Genomic DNA, 23,068 nt, shown 5'->3' on the forward strand with positions numbered 1-23,068 from the left:
ACAGCTCTCCTCTCCCCCTGGTGTGGTGTCTGATGGTTCATTCCCTCCCTTCCTGCCTCCCTCCTCCCTAACACCCTCTACCACTAAAGTGGCTCTCCACTGAAACTTGGCCCTGTCTCTGATGAGATATGTGACCTTGAGCAAGTCATTTAACCTTCCTGTGAGTCTGTTTCTTCATCTATAATTGAGGATCCTGACCTTCCTCCCATGGCTCTTCACTTATCCATTTGTACAGCAAGCATGTATTCTGTGCCTGGTGCTGAACTTGGCACTGAGGATCACACAAGACAATGTATGTGAAGTTAATACAGAGACACAGAGAGTTACTGCCAAGGCCTCCTTCCTTGGATGCTGTTCTGCGCTGGGTGCTCCAACCCCCTTATTTGGCATGCCCTTGGAGGAACTGCTTCACAGTCTACTCCAAACCTCTCAACTTCCAGCATTGCTCCTGGGCTGAAGCCGATGTCTTGCTCTGCATGAAGGGTCGGGGGTGCAGAAATGGCCTATTTCCCAGGCTTTTTCATTTGGTTAGATCCTTAGGCACCACTTTGCCTACAAGAAGGAATGCTGCTGAAATCTGTCTGCTGGTCTTCAGTGTGGAATTTTAGGAGCGTCCACCTCTCTCGCCCTCTGTGGGCCTTTTCCTGGGAGTTGGGCTGGAACAAGGGGTAGGAAATGGAATATATTCATGTCCTCACTCTGCTCATTTCTCTCCTTTCCTGAATCCCATGCATCCACGGAGATTGGTACAGTGGCTAAGATTCTGGGATCGGAAACTCACATTTGTCTCCCTCCAAATGTAAGCTGGGTTGTGTAGGAAAGATGGTCCCTTCTTTAAAATGAACACCACCATCTCAGAGTATACAGGAGCTTACTTCAGACAGAGGAGGCAGAGCTGCCTTCCAGAGCTCTTGGCAGGAGGCTGTCCCCACTCCCTGCCTGACCGCCGAGGATTGGGTGAGTATCACTGGGAGGGAAGGTTGTTTGTAGAAAAAATGTGCTGCTTCAGCCCTGGTCATTGCTGATGGAGCACGGCAGCAAGGAAGGTCAAGTCTAGACTAAGGAGGTACTTCTGGTTGTCAGGGACTGGGTTTAAGGTGAGAGGTTAGTTGAAACTACTCAGACATGGTCTTCCCAGAGCAAGGAGGAAGGATGAGATGATCTGGGAGTTGTGAAGGACTCAGGGACTCCACGATGTTGCAGAGCTGGCAGTGACTGGGAGGATGCCAGGGAGATATCAGTTCACTCATGTCTAGAGCAGAAACCCCATGGACAGAGACCAGGTATCTGGAACCCGAACATTCCCAGCACAATGCCTCCCACAAGGCCAACTGGAGACTGAGGAGGACAAGTCCTTCCCTGGAAGATGGTGCCAACACTGTGCTCCCAGAAGGACAGCTACTTTAAAGCCCCAGCAAGAAAATGGTCCCAGACTGTGGGACCTGGAAGTACTTCTTCATGTCCAGCCTCAATCCTACTTACCACAGCTCGACTGGATCTCAGTGCAACCTGTGGGATTTGTCCATGCCTAGAGGAGAAACCCAGCAAGGAATATGGGCTTTGCTTCTAGGCCTACCCTGTTGGCTGTGGGAGATAGAACAAGTTGGCCAGTTTGGCCAACTTGTCAAGTACCTGTCTCCACGCCTGGGGAGTCCCCTGGAAAGTGGAGAGGGGCGATCTTCCAGGGAACTGCCACCCTGCATGAGGAGATAAGTGGAACAGCAGAGGGCAAGGAGGGTTCAGTGGCCAGGACAGGTGGGGCTCAGGGAGTTCCTTCCGGCTGGGGGTGAGGGAGCTTCCTGGACGCTCAGCCCCTCCAACCCCCTGAGGAAAGACTGTAGCTTCTGGAGGGCAGGAGCTGATCCTGAGTCATCTTAGCAGCCCAGTGCCCAGGACACAGCAGATGCTCAAAACACATGGGTTGAATGAATGAGCCTGGCGTCAAGAGCCCGCCCAGCCAGCAGCTGGAGTGGGTCTTTGGATAAGGGATTCCCCTCTCTGGGCCTCCATTTCTTCATTTGTAGAATGAGGGGCTGCAGTAGATTGTCTCTAAGGTTTTGCCGGCCCCTGACGATCTGCGGTTTCCTATTTCCCTGCTCTCTCATCAATTCCTTTCCAATTCTCTTTCCCTTTACAGCTTCTCTTTTCCTTTCCCTTTAAGTCCTTTTCTTCCACTAACCCCCAATCTCTGCACCCCCGTTTTCAATCTCTCCCCTCCCCAATTTCTCTGGCTTTCCCCTTTACAGGTATTTCTTCCTCTGCTTCTGGTAACTCCCCACATCACTGCCCTTCCCTGCTGCCTTCTGTGTTCTGCACTCCCTGGCCCCCAAAAGCCGCCCATTCTAGTGCCCCTTTCATCCACCTTAGATCCCAGATGCGGGAGATTGGAAGAAAAGGAGGACGGTCCTAAAGCAGCCTCTCCCCTGCCCCTACAGTGGCCCCACCGCGATGTCCTCGTCCCCCCCGCCCTACCCCCTCCCCGCCACGCCTCTCCCTCAGCAGCCGGTGCCGCACTGCGCCCTCGCCCCAAGCTAATGCGATCTGGAGAGACCCGGGCGGGCGGCGGGCAGTCTGGCCCAGCGTCCCGGGCTGCGCTGATGGATGGTCCCCTGACAGTAATCGCAGAATGAGGACGCGCTGGCGACGCTCTCGCCCGAGGCCCCGCTGTTTGGCGAGCCCGGGAGTCCCTCCCTCCGCAGCATCTGCCTTCCGGGCCGGGCGCTCTCAACTCACTCGGCTTTGCGGGAGGCTCAAAGCCTCAGGTTAGGGCAGAGGTGGGGGCTTCCTCTGCTTTCTCTTTCCCAAGACACTGGTTTCTGTTTGGTAACAGAACCCTCCTTGGATCCACGCTGCTTCTGTGATTCTGAACAAGCCACCCAACTCCTGGAGGCTCAGTTCTCCCTTCTGTATAATGGCCTTTAAAGCCAGGTGGAGTGCTGGGGGCATGGGAGATACTACTGAGGAAAATGACGCTCTCTCTTAAGTAGAAATCGAATTTCACTTTTAGTTTACAATGCTCGGGATAATCTGGGCTACATGTGCGAAGCCGAGTAAGAGCTGAGTGGCTACTCACACACAGAATATATATATATATATATTTTTTTTTCTTTTCTTTTCTTTTTTAAATTTATTTATTATTATTATACTTTAAGTTGTAGGGTACATGTGCATAACATGCAGGTTTGTTACATATGTATACTGGTGCCTTGTTGGTGTGCTGCACCCATCAACTCGTCATTTACATCAGGTATAACTCCCAATGCAATCCCTCCCCCCTCCCCCCTCCCCATGATAGGCCCCGGTGTACATATACATAATGTTTTTAGCATACCAGTACTGCTTAGACGTCTTTAAAGAGAACACCAGCCCAGGTACTTCTCCAGGGAGGCGACTGTCTCCAGCAGGACTTTTTCTCCCCTCTGCTGAGGTCACCTACCTGTCTAAGCCCCCAGACCCCATCTGTTCTGGGGTTCCCCTGCAATCCAGGGCCAGGCTGAGGTGGTATGCGGGAAGACCTCCCTTTGGGAAATGTTTCTGGATAATTTCCAAACTCCTTGCCCATGTTCTCCCCACCTCACCCACATTCAGATAACACAGGGTTCTAAGGCTCCTTCACTTCTCCACCCCCACGGGATACTCCTTGGGCCTGGACCTGTGGAGGGGCTGGGAGGTGGGATCCAGAACCAATTACAATTCTGAACGCACACCCAGCTGCCTCCTCACTCCCTTCTAACCTTTCCCTCTCGTCAGAAGCCAAATTGAGTTAGTCTTGAGTTTTGATTTAATTCCCGAAATGGAGTCATAATCTGCTTAGTGTCCTTTTTCCCAAGTCCTAGATACTGAAGTGTGTGTGTCTGTCAGGGGGAGTTAAAAGAGCAGCTCTGTGACCTTTGGAGGACCCTCAGACTCATTCACCTCCCAAACACCACCAAAGAGCAGGAGACACCATGGCTCTGAGTTGCTGGGGAGTATGGTGATGGTACTGACAACTCACATTTACTAGGCACTTACCACATGCCAGGACTGAGACAGGTGCTATGCACGCATTTCTCACTTAATTCTCACAACTACCTTTCAGGTAGGTACCATTCATATCCCCAATTTACAGATGAAGAAACTGAGGCTTAGCGAGGTTAAGTCGTTTATGTTCCATCTTACAGTGATTACAGACAGTCCTCGACTTATGACAGTTTGACTTACAATTTCTCAGCTTTATGATGGTGCCGAAGTGATATGCATTCATTAGATACTGTACTTCTAATACTCATACAACCATTCTGTTTTTCACTTTCAGTATAGTATAACATGTTGAATCTCATGTTGAATACGTGAGATGAATAAATATCTCAAGTTGAATACATAAGATAGTCAACACTTTATTATAAAATAGGCTTTGTGCTAGATGATCTTGCCCAACTGTAGGCTGATGAAAGTGTTCTGAGCACTTTAAGGTAGGCAAGGCTGAGCTATGATATTTGGTGAGTTAGGTGTATGAAATGCATATCCACCTTACAATATTTTCAACTTACTACAGCTTTATCGGGACACAGCCTCATCATAAGTCAAGGAGAGTCTATTATTAAATGGCAGAGCCCAAATTTGAAACTACACAGTCAAGACTGCAGAGCCTGTGCCCTTAACCACTTAGTTGTGCGACTCCTGGCAAGGTATTTAACTTCTACACACCCTGTTCTCTCATTTACAAAACACAGATAAGTAGGGATAATAAGATATTCCCTTCAAAGAATTATATTGATTAATTGAGCTAAGGCATTCACCATACTCACAGTAAGCATTCAGCAGTTTAGGTGCCCTACACACTGGGACAGGGTTGAGGAAGGGAAGGGGTACAATCCAATGGGCTATTAATTATTCATTGTTACTGTTGATAATAATAGTTATCATGCATTGAGAACCAACTGAGCATAGGCCACCCTACAAGGTAAAAAATATGTCTGTTTTACAGATGAAGAAACTGAGTTTCACATAAATTAGGTAAATTACCTAAAGCCATCCAGTTAATAAGTGACAGAACAGAGCTTGTGTTCAAACACTGGGCCCCTGACTCCAAAGCCTGCGGCTCCCAGCAGCCCCAGGGTCACCAAAAACTGGCCTCTCCTGGGGGAGGTCAGAGCTGAGGCCAACAAGCCCAAGTCACACCCTTTACCACCTGGGACCTGATTTTCTCCAGGTGAGCAATGTTTTCTTAAAAGAACAGGAAGACAGTAAATAATTAACCAAGACAGTTTCTCCCTCCCTGAAGCCAAGGTAGAAGAACCTCCCCCCTACAGCCAACCCCCACTCTCCTCACTCCTCTTTCCTCTGTGCTCAAGTTTGTGGCCATTAAATAGAAGAGGAGAAAGTTTGAACCAGGCGTGAAATATTTATCAGTTAATTACAATATGCAGATTCTGTTCCTAGGGGTGATTTATCTTTTTGGAAATATAGGAAAAGATCCTGGAAACTTGTATCCTAATTGCTTGGCCTATTATTGTAGCAACCAGGTAGAAACTCTATTTACTATGTAGCTACAAATTTTCCCACTACTGGAGGTATCTGCCTCTGCTTCTATCACTGGTGGTCTGGGGACCATATGCTTTTCTGATAAGAGATGAGCCTCTTAGAGGTCAATTTGTCGATTCCTCTGTCTCCTCTTGGGGTGGCCCCTTTCTAAATTCTAATAGCTATAGGAAATGAAAAGGGTGAGAGTCTCTGAAATTCTGGGATCTCAAAAGAAGCTAATTCTAAGTGAAAACCTCCCTGACTGAAGCAGTGCCACTGGTGAGGGGATGTCCCAGTTTGAGAAGCAGCTCTCAGCTGAGTATCCCTCCCCTCCCTTGCTCTGGCAGAAGTGTCAGCCCTCCCCTTACCTCTTGTACCATTTCCTAGGGTCTGCATCTCAACCTCTGGCTACACATTAGCAACCTGTGGAGTTTTAAAAATCCAGATGCCCAGGCCCTACTACAGGTCAACCAAATTGGAATCTCTGGAGGTGGGACCCGGGCATCAGTATTTTTAAAAACTTGTGGCTGGGCATGGTGCCTCACACCTGTAATCCCAGCACGTTGGGAGGCCGAGGCAGGCGGATCACCTGAGGTCAGGAGTTCGAAACCAGCCTGGCCAACATGGTGAAACCCTGTCTCTATTAAAAATACAAAAATGAGCCAGGTATGGTGGCAGGCACCTGCAATCCCAGCTACTTGGGAGGCTGCGGCAGGGATAATTGCTTGAACCCAGGAGGCAGAGGTTGCAGTGAGCCGAGATGTGCCACTGCACTCCAGTCTGGGCAATAGAGCAAGACGCCATCTCAAAAACAAAATCAAACAATCAAAAAAACTCACCGGGGGTTCCAATGTGCAGCGGAAGTTGGTACCCTCTAGAGCTAATAGAAGAGTATCACTGCCCGGTAAATGGGCCCTGCTTATCTGCAAGACCATGTTATTTTTATCCCTCCCTCTCTGGTGCTGGAGGAGGCAATTCCTTCACTTATATTGGAATCTGAAGAACATCTCTTTCTTTCTTCACAAGAAGCTTGTAACACAATAACTACCATTTATCAAGCCCCTGCTGAATGCTTGGATCTATGCAAATAAAATTTAATCTGATCTACAGAACAACTCTATAAGGTCAGTGGGTATGTCTATTTTATGGATGGCTCAGAGACGTTAAGTAATTTGCCCAAGTTTGTACAACTAGCAAGTGTCAGATCAGGGACTTGAATCACAAACCCATGCTTTTAACCACTGTGGTACACCACCTCTCAGTTTCTCAAGGCCGGAAGGGAAGGGCTTCAGGTCCACCATCTGAAGTGCTTACTGAATGTCTTGGGGAGGGAAAGAAGAGAGAAGCGAGGAGAAGTATAGGGAAGCAGGCAGGGGTTACACATGCATAGGCCATGGAGGGCAGAATGGCGGCTGGGAAAGACTGAAGAGAGTCTGTGGGGCTAAAAGGAGGTACCCGAAAGAGGGTGTGGTAAGTTGACACGTGCATGGGAAGGGGGCAGTGGCTATGGAGACAGCTGGGGAGTGGGCGCCAGCAGTTGGAACATCCAGAACAGTGAGTAGTACCCATCATGGACTGGGTGGTTGGGGAGTGGGAGGGACCTTGTGTCAGAGGAGGGGTCTTTGTGAGCGTGCAGCAGTGAGGAATGCTCCCACATGAATACTAAGGGCAAGAAGAAGAGAAAGGGCCAGAGGGGGCTGGGTGATGTTTAGCTGCTGGGGTGATTAATGGGGGTGAACGGAGGGTGAAACTCAAACCCTTCAACAAAGATGGCGGGGAATGGTTGTCCAAGAACAACAGTGCACTGTTTCATGGAGAAAGCCAATGTCCAGGGGAGGGGTGGCTGAGGAGGACACCAGGCGCAGTTGCTCCTTCCCTTTTTTCCCAAGTTCTCTTTATTTACCATCAAACAGTAGAGTAAACTATATTAGCCAGTTCCAGGGGACCCTCTGGATGGACTTCTTACCTGCCTCCTGGCTTGGGAGAGACCAAGGAATGTTGGCGTGGCTTGGGGAAAGAGTGAGCGAGGTCTGGGCTGAAAGCTGAGATGACTCCATGGACCACCCCCTGGTGGGGCACAAAATGGTGATGTGCTGACAAAGTCACTGGCTCCCTCTGTACCAGACAGGCACTGAGAGACACATGGGGGTTGGGACTTCAGGTGTCCTGTAGAAAGTGGTAGTGTTCTTACAGTAGTTTTTAAAGCAGCCCTGGCCTCAGGGAGGGACGCAGGGCTCCTCTTCTGTGAGAGAGAGTTAGGGGAACAAGGAGAGAGGGCTTCCCATGGCCCTGGTTTCAAGGTGTTGACCTGGGTTTGAAGAATGGAGACAAAAGTTGTGAAGTAACAGGTTTAAGCCACTCTCCCCTCATTTCCTACTTCTGTCTCTTTCTCTAGGTACAGCTGTTGGGAGCTGCCTTTCCTGCCCTCAATCTCCCTGCCTGTAGTTTCAGAGGGAAGAAGAGGGAAAAAAAAGGATGAAGAGAATTGTTTCAGTGCTGGGGGAGGTGAGCTTATAGCAGGGATTTAGATGGGAATTACCTCATGGGAAAGGAGCAATTTTCTTCCTCTCCAGGCCTCTCACAGATGTGAAACAACTGGCAGATCCCACTTTCCCACCCCTAACCATCCGAGGGGATGATGTGTCTTGAAACCTGTGCCTCTCAATTGAGAGGCTGGTGGGGGAAAGAGAGGTCAGGAAAACGGGCCAGATGAGTGTTCCGGGGTCCCCAGAGAGTTGAGGGAGGCTAGCATCTCCTTAGGGTAAGGAAGGTAAAATGCCCATTCCTGATCCCAGATTGCTTAGCTACTGTGCCTGGGAGTCCTCCCATCTGGCCTTAATTCCTGTCTCCACACGCAGCTTGGCCAAGTTTCTTCCCCTACTGGAGTCTCACTCCTAATCTCCTACTCTCTCTCTCCAGGAACCTACAAAGCACTTTGAAATCTGAAATTAGCGGGAGGTGGCTGTATTGCACAAATACTCTGAGGTGCAACATGACTTGACTGGTAATGAGGCAACCATCCCACATAGGGCAGAGTTCAAGGACTGCCTTCAAGAGGGGCTGGCCTCAGTTTGCCTGTTACAGAAGCCACGGGCTAACAGAGGCTGCCCTCTGCCTCACAAAGAATGAGATAAATGGGTGCACTGGAAAGCAATGGTCACAATCAAGTCTTAATGATGAATTAATAATTCATAATTACTCCAGACTTGCAGATAAGCACAAGCCCACTGGAATTATTTCCCAGGGAGGAACACAGAAAGGGTGGGAAGGTGACTTCAGTACAGACATTACTTCCAGAGGCTGTTAAGTTCGTTCCTCTGCTTGCCAACCAGAACCTGGAAGAGATTCATTAGCTTCCTTGGCTAATTCCTCCTAACAGTTACCACTCCCTGAGCTTCTAAACTGTGCCATATTGCCCCTCTGTTCTTCCTAAGGCCAGAGGACCATTCCTGCCAAAGTGACCTCAGAGCCTGGACTCTGGATTTCTGGGGTCTCTCTGTTCTCTGCTCCCCATTCTGCTATTTACATACGAGGTCCCCCGTAGGAGGGCCTGGTGCTAGGTGTCCTGGCAAGATGTGGACATCTTTCTGGCTCTTCTCCCTCTCTTATCTAAGTCCTCACATTGTGGGAAAACACCTCCCTAACTCTATGTGGAAAGAGAAGCACGGAGTGCCCCTTCTAGCGTGGATGCCTTTGGTTCCCAGATCTGGATTTGAGGGGCTGGCTCTATCTCTTAGGAAAATATTTACCTAGCATCGATAATGGTAATGGGGCCTATTTAGGGCTAGGGAGGCACACCCAACTCCACACCCAGCTCTCTGCTGTTCCCCTTCCCAGTGCACACAATCCCAAATTCCCACTCCAGAAAAATTTTAAAACATGTATCTTAAAAAAAAAAAAACCTCAAAGAGCCAAGCAGACCCTCAGCTTCAAGGTATCTCCTCTCTCTCTCTCTCTCTCTCTCTATCTCTCTCTGAATCTACAAAGAAGGAGTGAGTTTTGTTTCTCCAAGTACTCAGAGCCTTAGACCACAAAGGAGCCTTATATCCTGGTCTTTAGGAGATCTTTGACCACCATCTCTGCTGTGGCACGACCTTTTTCAAAATGCTAGAAAGAAGAGAGACTGGCTCTTGGACCAAGGGGATTTGGGATTAGAAAGGACTTCCAGTTCTACAGATTTCCTTCCCATTAGCCTCTTCATGTGCATCAAATGTAAATGGCAGGCTAAACCTACAGAATGAAGAGAGTTGAAAGACTGGGGCCTAAAAATACCCTTGTCCAAATCTGTGGGTGCAGGAGCACATTGAAAAGCAGTTACCCAGCCTGGCGGTGTGGCACATGCCTGCAGTCTCACATACTTAGGAGGTTAAGGTGGAAGGACTACTTGAGCCCAGGAGTTTGAGGCTTCAGTGAACCATGATGGTGCCACGACACTCCGGCCTGGGCAACAGAACTGGACCCCATTTCCAAAAAAAAAAAAAAAAGTGGTTACCCAGGTAAGGTGGATGATCAACCAAGTATACCCAGTGAGAAGCACACAAACCTCACCTTTTACCCAAACTCTCTCCCTTTCCTGGCCCATTTCCGGTTTCTAGAGGAGGATCAGTTACGGGGTGTGACCCAAGTTACCCAGATAATTAACTGTGAAAGGACGAGTTTTATTTTTTTCCCACTCCTTTGGCCTCTAAATATGAGAGATCTTTAAATCTCTTCCCTAGCTCCCTCCTAGTCTCTACCCTCTCCCCAACACGCACTCAAATCCCAGCAACAAAAAATCCTAAATATAGGAAGACAAACCTTCCTGACCTACCATTTTGGCCCACCTGCAACCCCTGTCCCCCGCCCCCCCCCCAATTTTTTTTCTGTCCTGAGCGTCTGCTCTTCGCTTCAAAAAAAAAAAAGAAGAAGAAGGAATTTTCAATAGTCCCACTTGTCAAGCGAAGACCATCTTTTAACCTTCAACAGCAGCGAAAGCCGTGTGAACTCTCGGTGAACCAAGATTGAAGTCATAAATCACGCGTACAAAGGCGGCTGCGGAGGCTGGCGCGGGCTGCTGCACCTTTAACGCTTTCTGGGGCTGACAGGCGGCGGCCCAGCTAAAGTTCACAGCGCCCGGGGAGGGCCCGCCTCCGCCTCCCCTCCCGCCCCCGCCTCCCCTCCCCCAGCCCGGCCCCGGCCCCCGGTCCCGGACCGGCCCGCCGCGCGGCCGCCTGAGCTGCGAGCTGAGGAGGCCCCTTGGCTGTTCCCGCAAAGGGCGGGGGGCGCATTTTCTCTCCTGCCAGCCCGCTCCATCCTGGTCGTTTATTCCCGGCCTCCCCTCACCCCCAACCCCCACAGCCTGCTGTATGTAAATAGGCAAATAGATCTACACGGACACAATAATTTAGCTTGTTTGGTCTTTGGCATTTTCTACAAGACCCCAAGAGATGGACTTTCCTCTCCCCTTCCTCCTTTTAGAACTGGCATCCTTCATCTCTGTCTATGCAGGCCCAATTATACAGATCCTCGGGGCTCCAATAGGGTCTGAGTCATTGGAACCAGGAACACCTGGCTGAAACATTCCACATAATTAGATTTTCTTTTTCTTTACCTTTTCTTTCTTTCTTTCTTTCTTTTTTCTTTTTTTTTTTTTAAAATAAGAGGTCTAAAATTAGCCTTTTCGACTGGGGCGGAGTAGCTGGGGTGGGGGAAAGGAACACCTTCATGCAACTTCCAGCTTTCAGTCCCTTGGAAAGATCTCCAAGTTCCCCCGAGCCGCCGGGACTTCCTTTCCTCGATCTCTCGGCCGCCTCCTCCTCCTTCTCCGATCTTGTGTGTGTTTTTTTTTTTTTTCCCCCTCCCCTCACTGTCTTCTCTGCGGTTTAATTAAAGTTCAGCGACTCCACTTGCCTCTCCTCTCATTTCTTTCGGAAAGCGGAAACCAGACGACCCAGCGGCCACGGGCCGAGCCGCCCCAACTCAACCCCAGCAGGACGCTGGAGGGGCCTCCCTCACCTGCCTCCCTTCGCCGGCGCTGGCCTCCCGCACCCGGGTCTGCAGTCCCTCCGCCATCTCGCAGGTGTGCAGCCGCTAGGCCTGGGGGGCCCGAATGACTGGGGCTGGATAGGAATGCCTTCATGTTTCCCAAGACCCCCGGGCTTGCTCCACAAAGTTTGGAGGGTGGGTACACCCCGATCCAGGCAAGTTGCTCCCCCAAACCCATGACTGACTAATCTGATATGACAAAAGCCCATGATGGATTTGGTATATGTTAATTCACAATGCCCTTTCCTCCAGAATTTAACTATAAGTTAATACACACCGGAAACCACGCGCAAACACGCTCCTTAATGGGCTTAGGTATTAGCGAGTCCTAACGATGCATACAAATGTGCTCTGCGCTCTGTAGGCCCCTCAAGATTTATGGGCCTTGAGCTCTCTGAAGCTGTAAACAAGGAGGAAAAAAAAAAAAAAAAAGAGAAAGCGAAAGCGACTGGGGGGAAGAGACAGAGGCCTGACTCGCCCCTCCAGGTTGTGGGAGAGAAGGGATTCTTTACGTATTTTCCTTTCCTTGCAAGCTCGGTGCGTGTGGGTTTTGGCGTTGGTCTGGGGGTGGTGTTCTGCCTGAATACTGGCGTGCGTGGGCAGTGTGTTGTTTGCGTGCTGGGGTAGGATGCCTGCCTCTTTGGATTGCTGTGCAGGGGCCTGAACACAGCAGGCATTTGTGAGCATATATGTGTGAGTGTGTGTACTGCGTTTGTGTGTGTGTGTGTGTGTGTGTGAGAGAGAGAGAGAGAGAGACAGAGAGAGAGAGAGAGAGAGAGAGAGAGAGGCAGGCTTCCCCCTGGGCCAGGCTGCTGTCCCCTGAACGTGGTGAACAAATCTCTAACAACAATCATAATAACAATAAATAATGAATAATAATAATAAAACAGTAGTTAACAGTCCCTCCATAACAGGATAACAATAAAATGCAAGAGGAAATATTTTGAGGTGGAGACAGGAAGGAGTCAGGATCACAGCATCTGAGGTGGAGATAGGAAAAGAAGGGAGGAAGAAAGCTTCTCAATATGCCCTTGGGGGGCTGGGGTTGGGAACCCCTTTCCCAGACAAGGGACAGAAGAGGGGAAGGAGAGCCAGGAGACCACTCTTTATTGCTTTTTTTCTCAGGCTTCTGCTTTGTGCGATCAGGGAAGGGATCCCACATATGGGGATGGTTAATGGCTTTTGGGACTCTCTAGGAGCCCCTGTTTTAAGGAGGAGGCCAAATGTGCAGGGTCAGGCCAAGGGGCAGAGATGAATGAGGTGATGACCACAGCCTTGATCCGGCAGGAGCGCAGAGATGCCCGGGAGAACGGGCCCCGGACGGAAGCAGAAAAACACTTATGGCCGCCGGGGAGTGGGGAGAGCCAGGCTAGGGCTCCGGCAGGCCCAGGTCCCTTTCTAGGCTCTTTATTTAAAAATGTAAAAGGAGGAGTTGAGGCGCCTTGAATTTTCCTTCGCGAGCTTGGAGACTAGCCGATTTTTCATGAAGGAAGCAAAGACTTCGGTCCCGGATCCTGCAACATCCACCTCATTCTCTCCAGGTACAGTTTTCTGGTCATTTAATTAGTTTGTTTACTTGGGGGAGATGGCAGTCACAGGCGTAGAGATAGTAAGTTTGCTAGAGAGGGAGCCGCCCCACAGTTTCGGGTCTAACGAAATCCCTCCTTTCAAAACAATTGCACCCCCAATAAAAATAAAATTAAAGAGGAATATAGAAACACAAATTAGCCAACTTTTTTAAAAGAGAAAAAAGAAAAGAAAATCATCGTAACAAGTGAGCGTGAGAACTTCTAAAAGATTTGTCACAAACCCTTTCAGAGATCTGGATTCTTTTTCAGTAGCCGCTGACCCATTTGGTCTGAAAAGAGAAATACACTATCCACTGAGTCACTTATTTAAAGCCAGCCCTGGTGCTGAAAGCCCTGGGTGCCTTCGCATTTGAGAACAACAACGGGTGGAGGACGCTGCGATATCTAATCGGACAAAACAGCAATAAAATAAGACGGGCGGAAGCGCTGAGCGCAGGGCTAGGGCCCAGGTTTTGTGTTCCAGGCCGCCGGCAAGGCACCGGCCCCGGGCGATGGGGCGCCGGGCGGTCAGGCACGGGCTGGCGACTCCGCTCGGCCTCCGCAGCCCGACCTGCAGCCCCTTTCCCCAAGCCTCTGCGCCTGGTGGGCTCTCTCCGCTCCGACGCCAGCTCGGGGCTTCCATGTTGAGAGTGTTTTAGGCCGGAGAAGGGCCAAACGACTCAAGCCAGACTCTGCTTTTTCATTTTCTCCCTTAGGCCTCTCCACTTGCCCGAGCTCTCAGCCACCAGGAGACTGACGGAAGGGGCTTCTGGGCTGCGTTGGGAGCGGGCACTGTCCCCCACCCACTCCTGTTCTGTTTCCCAAAGTCCAGCGACCTCCGACTCTCCTTGGGGGGAAAAATACCAGTACCCAGATACCTCTGCACCCTGTTATATGACTCGGCTTGCTTCAGGAATATCTTACAAAGAAGAAGAAGAAGAAAGAACGGCTTGGAGTCATGTTTACATCTAGTTCTACTGATCCGTTCACATCTGGAGAGTTTATTTATAACTCCCTCTATAACTCTCTGTTTGGAGGCACTGGTGGCTCTATTGACAGACTGATGTCTAGGAAATATTGCTCTATGTCTAACCGTACCTAAATGTGCTGTGGTTGTATTTACAGATTTATGTTTGAGGGAAATATAATTATTTCCATTGTATTTGTGCATATACAGTAGTTGTAAGAGCAGATTTATATATGGGAAAATATACGACTCTCTTACAGCCATCCGGCTTTATGTACATTTGATATCCTGACAGATTTATATCTCTGAACAGCTATATAGATAAAAATGTATATTGTTAGAATTATGTATCAGGAGATATATACTTATTGATTGTGAAATAGAGTAGTTAGAGCATTCACTTAGAGCCATATATGGCTATGGAGACGTTTCTATATTATTATCGCTATATATAGGCATATCTGTTTATAACTACATAGTTATAAAAATAGACATAAATAATTATAGTCCTATATGTGCATGCTGCAATCTCTCTCTAGAGTTATAGACACTTACAAATATAACTCTATAGAGAGATCTGTATGTATATAAGGTGTAATTATCTTGTGATGTGTGTGCGTTAGGACTTAGGCCCGTCTATCTCAGAACAGACATATTTATATGTAGGAGCTGGGAAAGACTTGTTCACAGATATCTGCAGAGGGCCAACTGGAAACGCTGTATCTGCCCTCTAGGAAACCAGCTAGAAGAGTTGTGTACTTATGGAGGGATGGAGTTACAAAAGGGTAAATAGAGCTCAGGGAGCCTCAAGGAGGGAGGTGAATGGAGGGTGGGTGGGCTCCGTTTGAACAGATAGCGGGAGGAAAGGGGTAAACACCAGTACCCACCAGAAGGTGAGAACCGGTTTTGTGAGGGGCTGGAGCAGAAGGTGGACAAGGAGCTTGTAAAACGGGAAGCAGCGAACAGTCCTGCCATCTCACCCTGAGACACTCCACCGAGGAAGCAGCCTTCAGTTTGGCTTTTAGTGCACTGAAAGATAGGGACTGTCGTGTCCCTCCTGCAGTCCTAGCGCGTTTCTGTTGAACCCTAATTTTTAGATCTCAAAGAGTGGGCTTCAGAGATAAAGAGATTTAGGCAGGGACAGGGCGGGGAGTGTGGGGTGTACTTTCACTTTCTGATAAGTGAGGTAATCCAGGAAAGTGAGTTAATTTGGCCAAAATAAAGCTTGTTTTTATCTGGGCCTCCTGTGCCCTGGCGGGAATGTAGGATGGGACCAGAACCTGGTGGACTGAGGTGTGAATTTGCAAGAATTGGACCTGCTCTGATGGGGGCTTGGGGAGATTGTGCTCACCACCCGCCCTCCTTCTCTGAAGCCTGAGTGGCCTAATTCCCTCTGGGCACAGAGGGACTCCTTCAGCTCCCTAACAGTGCTGCCCTGGGTCTTTTCAGGGAGAATTTGACTTAAGGAGCAGGGAACATGGACTTACTCCACTAGATTTCACTTCTCCCACTCACAGCTACACCACTCTTACGTCAGTCTCCTTCCAGGCGCCACTGGGCCAGGGCTCCACAATTCTTCCCCTGCTACTAACCAACCCAGTGGGGAAATACCTCCCACCACTGCCAGTTTTTTTTTTTTTTTTTTTTTTTTTTAAACCAGGGAGTTACGGATAACTTCATTGAATGTGTGAAGGAGTTGTCCTGAACGCAGGCTTAGTGGCCAACCTGGCCTCCAGGATCTCTAGGATGCTAGGAAGGGAGTGTAGACCCTTGGACCAGGCTAACCACCGTGTGCCACCCTCCACACACCCCTGCCCACAGGACTAGGAATTCCTGCAGTGCAGGGACTCTGTCTGCTGCCTGGCACAGAATGGTTGCCCAAACATACTTGTTGAGGTAAACGGAACGGTAGTCAATACAAAAACTCACCCTCACTCTGCACACCACCATAGCCACTGCTGGCTAGCAGGCACCCTAGCCAGGCTGGGAGATAACATGGCAGCTTGTAGCAGCTTGGGTTTTGACCAGGTCAGTGGTTAGTAGGGTGGGAGAGCATCCTGAGCCTAGGATGGGGCAGGGACTGGAGCAAGGCACCTGAAGTCCGGAAATTTGGTGGTAAGCCAAGGCAGACCCACCTCCCCAGTGCACTTGTGCTTTCTATCTCCAGTCTCCTGGCTCCCTGGACCCCCAAATTATGAAAACTAAACCAGAGCTGAGACCTGGGCTAGGAAGGAATTGCCTGTCAACCCGAGGGGTGCAAAGAGGAACCACCACTGGCTCCGCTGAGAAATCCACAAATAAAACAAAAATAAATCAGGGCGAGACCGACAATCTGGCTGAAGGAAAGCTTTCTCTCTATGCCTCAGCCCTGCTCCAGGGCTGCCAAACAGATCAGGCTTAAATTTTTAATTTAATAGTTAAAAAATTTTAACAATTTAACTATAGAAAGAATTTTCTATAGTTAAATTGAATTTTCTGATCCAGTAATGCCCCAATCAGATTGTTTCATTTTTATTATTATTATTATCATCAGTGTCCCCTTTTTGGTCCCCTATAAAATGGTCCCTTTCGGGAGTTTGGAGCCAGGCCAGGCACCGTCGGTGCATGGGATGAGATAGGCAGGTTTGGAGCTCCTCTGTCTAGTGAGGATCCCGGTCTGCGGAGAAGGGTTGGCCTCCCCGTCTCCCGTCAAGGCTTAAAGCAAGAAGGACCCTCCCAAATTTGGTTCCTTTTCCCGTAACAATCCTTAGAGGCAATCCACCCTGTGACTAGGTGACTAGGTGAAGGACTGAGGTCCAGAAAGGAGCTCATTTCCTAGTCTGCAGCCTTTGGCATTTTCCCTCTCAGACAACTAGCCCTCTCCTTCTTCCCCATGAATACCTGTGGCTTACTGGGATGGTTGTTGCTTTCCCTAAAGAAATGCAGGGAGGGAGAACTGAGGGTCCAACATTTACATATATTTGCCTAAGAAGGGCTCAGGGCAGGTGCCTGGGCTCTGGCTAGAAGTAGGGAGGTGGGGGTGGGGGGGTTGCTGACAGTTGCTGTAAACAGCAGATTACAATAGTGGCCAGTGTCTATTGGTTTGTCCTCAGCCAAAAGTCAGGAAACCAATAGACACTGGCCACTATTATTAAGCCCAAAGAGTCCTGGGTCCCTTTTACCTGGGCTGGAATGACTCTTAGCTGTTTCTGGGTCCCAGACCCCTTTGAGAAGCTGACAAAAGCAATTGCCTCGCTTCCTAGCAAAATTCTGGAAATGCCCTTGACAGTTGCAGGAGTCCTAGAAGCCTATGATCTCTAGACTGAGTATCCCTGATTTGTATATTTCCCCTTCATTTCTGTGACCCACCCCCTCCCTAACTGCCTGCCTCAGGTTTTGCCCTCCCTGAGTTCTCTTGCTTGGAAATCAATAAGTTATTCCCGAAGTATAACCCCCACGATTCTCGGCAAGGTTCTTTTTCTTCTTTTCTTTGCTAGAGCAGGTACCTGGCAGAGGCCTTGTGTGCTTATGTTGAGCTCCCGTTTGGTTCTCCTTCTGCAGAAACCAGGAGAGTGGCTGTTAACTGAAGCCTAGTCTATATTGCCCAATTACTCCTGGGGACTGATTCCTGGGAAGGCGGAGGCTGGGAGTTATTGACAGCTGCGAGGCCTGGCAGTAAGGGGGTCAATTCCCATCTTTAGTGGAAATTCGAGCAGGAAGCAAGTTACAATTGCTATTATAGTCATAATAATAACACTAATAATTTATTTAGCATATCATTAGATGTGTATTTACTGTCTTCCCTCTGCTTTTTTACAAGTGTCTCCCAAGGAATTCTCACAACACCCAGGGGAAACAATAATAAGCTAATTACCGCCCTTCAGTTCCTTCTCCTCCTCCCATCCACAAAGCCCCCTCTCAGAGATGGAGCCCCTTCCTATGTTTTACACCTGCTTAACACATTCTCCCCCATTCCCAATTCTCCTCTCTCATTCCCAGTTCTTCCAACCTTCCTAAGGAAGTTTCCTCATAATTCAGAGGAGGAAAGTTTGGGGAGGGGAGTAGTTGAGGTCCTACAACTTGGTTGTAGTTGTTGTAAGTATTAATATTACTTCCCTGATATAATTTAGGGTAATGTAGGAGGAACCAAGTTCTCACTTCTTGGGCTGCTCTTTTTGCGGCAGAAACTGCCTACACAGGGTTTAGGTGCAGACCGGATTAGAGAGAGGATGTGTGCTGCCATGATGCCAAAACATCTGAGTTGAAAAACGTTGGTAGGAAAGCGGCCAGTCCTGCAGATGTAACACACACTCTGGTGGCCTTCAGACTGTTCCGGTCAGATTGCAGAGATGCCAGTTCTCGCATATCTTACTGGCCTCTTTTGGCAATGGAAAGGAAGGAAGGAAAGGAGGGAGCGAGGGAAGAATACATGTGTGTGTGAGTCTGTACACACATACATACATATTCAATATTCACACACACATTTTTCCTTAGTAAATAACCATGACAATAGTTATACTTTTTCAAATATTCATTTCTTTGCACTTTCAAATATATATTTTTATCTCCTAAGAGATTACAATTAAAACACAAACCAGGCCAGGTACGGTGGCTCACGCCTATAATCCCAGCACTTTGGGAGGCCGAGGCAGGTGGATCATGAGGTCAAGAGTTTGAGACCAGCCTGGCCAAGATGGTGAAACCCTGTCTCTACTAAAAATACAAAAATTAGCTGGGCGTGGTGGTGGGTGCCTGTAATCCCAGCTATTTGGGAGGCTGAGGTAGGAGAATTGCTTGAACCTGGGAGGTGGAGGTTGCAGTGAGCCGAGGTCGCACCACTGCACTCTAGCCTAGGCGACAGAGCAAGACTCCATCTCAAAAACAAAACAAAACAAAAAACAAAACACAAACCAGTCATGTGTGTTTGGATGATGGATTCCGGGTGGACTTTTGGACCAACTAAAAGACCCTCTAGAGTCCCAGTGATCTGCAGAGCACACTCTTAGTTACTCATTTCCTTGACCCCAACCCAGAGTGGAGACCTTTAGCTCCTGTCATGATAGTGTTGGTCAGAGACAGAGCTGCTTGGTCTCAATCACTGAGATCCTGGATGTTGCTGCTCAGACTACCCGGACACTAGTATCGCCTCTCTACCTCTTGCCCAAGTACATCATTGCTCTTGGGAGGAAGCAAGTCTGCGCTGGAAGGTACAAGAGCCAGGTAGAGTCAATATAAAAGTGAACTGAAAGTTAGAACTGACTCCATGTCTCAGCTCCCTAAATCACAGATGGCCCAACTGACATTCTTAGTAGGTCCCATGCCCATTTGGTGTCTTTCCACTGCCCGTACATTCTACTGTAGGAAGATGCTTGTGCTCTGGCCCTTTAAGTACCCCAGTCCTATCAAAACTTACTTGTCCTGAGTTCCAGACCATTCTTCTTTATTGAAGAAGCAGCTAGATTGCAGGTTAGGAAACTTTCACCAATGTGTTGACATGCACATTCTCCCAGGTAACTGTGTGTTTTTGGTAGGGGTCTTCAGAAGCCATTGCCCAGATGGAGGGAAATATCTATAATAATGGAATTTTAGACCCATATAGCAGGTGGCATAATACAAATTTGGGTGAGGGTGGCTTATGATTTTTCTTAAATACTGTCATGAAGTCAGCCACCCATCGTGTCTGTGGGTAAGGCCAACCTTGGCCCAAACCTAAAATTTTCAGGCTGCGTGGAGGGGTACAGGACTCTTTCTGCTTCTTTTATTGGCAGATCCTGAAAGACTAAGTTGGGAAGAAACAAGATTCACCCAGGTAAGAAAAAGATTATGCGCCAGGTGCGGTGGCTCACACCTGTAATCACAGCACTCTGGGAGGCCGAGGCGGGCAGATCACAAAGTGAGGATATGAGACCATCCTGGCTGACACCGTGAAACCCTGTCTCTACTAAAAATACAAAAAATTCACCGGGCGTGGTGGCAGGTGCCTGTAGTCCCAGGTACTTGGGAGGCTGAGGCAGGAGAATGGTGTGAACCTGGAAGGCGGAGCTTGCAGTGAGCCAAGATTGTGCCACTGCACTCCAGCCTGGGTGACAGAGCAAGACTCCATCTCAAAAAAAAAAAAAAAAAAAAAAAAAAAGAAAAAAAAAGAAAAAAAGAAAGAAAAAAAGAAAAAGATTATTCATGAATTTATCAAGGTCTGGACCTCTGATTTGCTCTGACCATGGTGACCATTCATCCCATGGCTTAGTGCCAATTCATGAATGGTGTCCTGAAGCTCCCTCGGTACTCATAACTATAATAGTTTCCATTTGTAGAAGATTACTACATGCCAGTTGCTTTATACTGAATTTGATGAGGAAATCTATTCTCAGAAATGTTAAGTCACCTGCCCAAGGTCACATAACTAGATTTGAACCCTGGCTATGTGTTTCCCTATCTGCTAGGTTTCAAATAATACTTTCAAATCATGCCTTATGGGTTAGATATACATTAGATAATCATAGAAATTGTATAGATTTTTCCCCCTCTGGGGAAAAATCTTTTTCCCCAGGATAAAAATCTTTTATATCCTCTGGACATGCAGGGGGCCCCATGAGGTACTTCTACACTGGTTTCTATAGTGGCTGATCCAAATGCACATATATTATCAGAATTTCCATCCCCCTGATTTAAGTTTTACTGGCAGCCTCTGTGATTTTTCAGTGTGATAACTACCCTCACCACTTAGAGTCCACCCATTTCCCAAGACTGGAAATATAATTGCAGGCATCTGGTTTCTAGGGGAGTCCTTGAGTTTCCACTTCCTCAGGCAGAATCTAGCTTTCCCACAAGGGTCAGGCAATGTGAAACTGAGAAGTATCTAGAGATTAATCTTCAGGGCCCCTCATCTCCCTGAGCATCCCCCCTTAGCACTACTTTTCTGGTTCTTTCTTTGTTTGATGAAGTATCCCAGTGGTGCTTTTGTATTTTAAAGGATGTGATCTGCAGAGGACTGTACTTAACACCATGTGCTTTAATGGTGGAACTTAAGGCATTTCTGTGGCAGGATAATTGGGGAGGGGGAAACAGATCCTTCCCAGGGGCTTTAAACTGAATCACTGCAAAAGGCTGATCCTGCATCTCATTATCCATTACATCAGATGAAAGCTACAAAATTGGATCCCTTTATTCTATTTGAAACTAAGCAGATAGTGGACTGATTTCTCTGTTTTCACCTTGCTATTGGCATCATGCAGACACCCTTTCCAACTTCCTGCCCCATCTTGTTTCTGCCTCTCTTCCCTCAGGGGCAGGGTCCTTAAGGGAAACAGCTCCCCATGGTGTGTCTGCAGGGGCTCTGTGGAAAAGGTTGAGTTGTCAAATAAGGAGACACCACAGCTAACACCCCCTGCTCCCCCACCCCCCACCAACTCTGGAATGAAGATGGAGAGTTTTCTGTGCCTGGTTTGGTTCACAGAGACACATAGTCCATCATCTGATTTGCTACAAAGAGTGTTCCTTCTCCCTGCCCCCCAGCATCCTTCGGTTTTTGCTTAGAGTCTCAGAGCTGGAAGGATCTTAGTGATAACCTAATCAAACCACTTCATTGTGAAGGAAGGGAAACTGAGGCTCAGACAGAGATCAGAACCCCAGTGGTCTGATCCCTGAACCAGTACTCTTCCCAGCACCATGCTGACTCTGGCTCTGTGTGTTTCAGCTGGATATTTTTGGAGTTGCTGCCTCCAAACCCCAGAATCCAAGCTTGCTCTCCATGGCAGGGAGAATCACCAACCATCATAAGAAGATGGACCCTTCTTCCTGTTTGTGGCCACTTTTTGGCACAAGCCTCATCATACACCACACCCCATAATCCCACTGGAGTCATCTGTGATCTCTGTGATATTAGAGGGCCTCTCCCTGTTTCTGTACCACATTACATATCAACTCACCTTAATCCATTTTCTAGAGCTGGCCAGGGCCCAGAGAAGGGGCTGAAGGTCTCAGGAGAGACAACAACGGGGTAAGCGAAGTTTTTGCCTCTAAATTCCTTACCTCCAGCTTCAGATAAGGAGAGAAAGAGGCTCTCTTGAATAAAAAACAAATTTCCAGGCCGGGCGCGGTGGCTCAAGCCTGTAATCCCAGTACTTTGGGAGGCCGAGGCGGGTGGATCACGAAGTCAGGAGATCGAGACCATCCTGGCTAACATGGTGAAACCCCGTCTCTACTAAAAATACAAAAAACTAGCCGGGCGTGGTGGCGGGCGCCTGTAGTCCCAGCTACTCGGAGGCTGAGGCAGGAGAATGGCGTAAACCCGGGAGGCGGAGCTTGCAGTGAGCCGAGATCGCGCCACTGCACTCCAGCCTGGGTGACACAGCGAGACTCCGTCTCAAAAAAAAAAACAAAACAAAAAAAAACAATTTCCTCAATATCTTGTCAAGCCTTCTTCAAGCTTCAAGGGAGAAAACCTCTCTTAATGGATGAGTTTTATCTTACTCTCCAACTCTGAGGACTGGAGGCAAGGGACAGGGGTTTGAGCTTGGCCTGAAGAATCTGAATACACGTAAGAAAGAATGTATCAGTCATGAGAGCTCTCAGACACTTGTGTTCTCTGACTATACCATGTAAGTTCTCCTCCATCTGAGATGGCCAAGTTAACTTCACTGAGTTCTTTTCAGTTCCAAGATTCTGGTGAGAAACTTCTGTTTCCCAGTGTTTGGTGGTCAGCCGAATCCCGGATTCCCTAGCCCATGCTCACTCAGTTTCCCAGTGGGCCTTGGCTCCAGGAAACAGTTTTCAATTTCACATTGGCTCTAAACAGCTTCCCTATCCCTAAGAAACAACACAAAATTGAGCCAACTCAAGAATAGGATCCATCAGATGACTTAGCCTGACATGAGCACAATGGCAGCGGACTAGGAATCCAGAGCCATGGTGTCAGTTAAGGGCTGAATTGTGTCTCTGCAAATTCCATTTCTTGAAGTCCTAATCCTCAGTAACTCAGAATGTGACTGTATTTGGAGACAGGCCCTTTAAAGAGGTAATTAAGTTAAAA

General features: G+C 48.4%; 2 long non-coding RNA genes across 4 annotated transcripts; both read left to right on the forward strand.

Moving 5' to 3' along the window:
* Nucleotides 1-11,383: 11,383 nt before the first annotated feature.
* Nucleotides 11,384-14,324, forward strand: LOC105474240 (uncharacterized). Of its 3 annotated transcripts, none has more exons than XR_011609124.1 (3): nucleotides 11,384-11,560; nucleotides 12,814-13,067; nucleotides 13,811-14,324. It is a non-coding gene; the product is annotated as an uncharacterized lncRNA (long non-coding RNA). The 3 variants fall into 3 exon arrangements; XR_011609125.1 differs by lacking the exon at nucleotides 11,384-11,560 and adding an exon at nucleotides 11,575-12,063; XR_982713.2 differs by lacking the exon at nucleotides 11,384-11,560 and having other exon boundaries at nucleotides 11,574-13,067.
* A 2,879-nt stretch (nucleotides 14,325-17,203) lies between these two features.
* LOC139356746 (uncharacterized) lies at nucleotides 17,204-22,587 on the forward strand. Its single transcript, XR_011609126.1, has 2 exons — nucleotides 17,204-19,260; nucleotides 19,809-22,587. It is a non-coding gene; the product is annotated as an uncharacterized lncRNA (long non-coding RNA).
* Nucleotides 22,588-23,068: the final 481 nt, after the last annotated feature.

Source organism: Macaca nemestrina, chromosome 10 (genome assembly GCF_043159975.1).
Source record: "Macaca nemestrina isolate mMacNem1 chromosome 10, mMacNem.hap1, whole genome shotgun sequence".
Classification (NCBI taxonomy): Eukaryota; Metazoa; Chordata; class Mammalia; order Primates; family Cercopithecidae; genus Macaca; species Macaca nemestrina.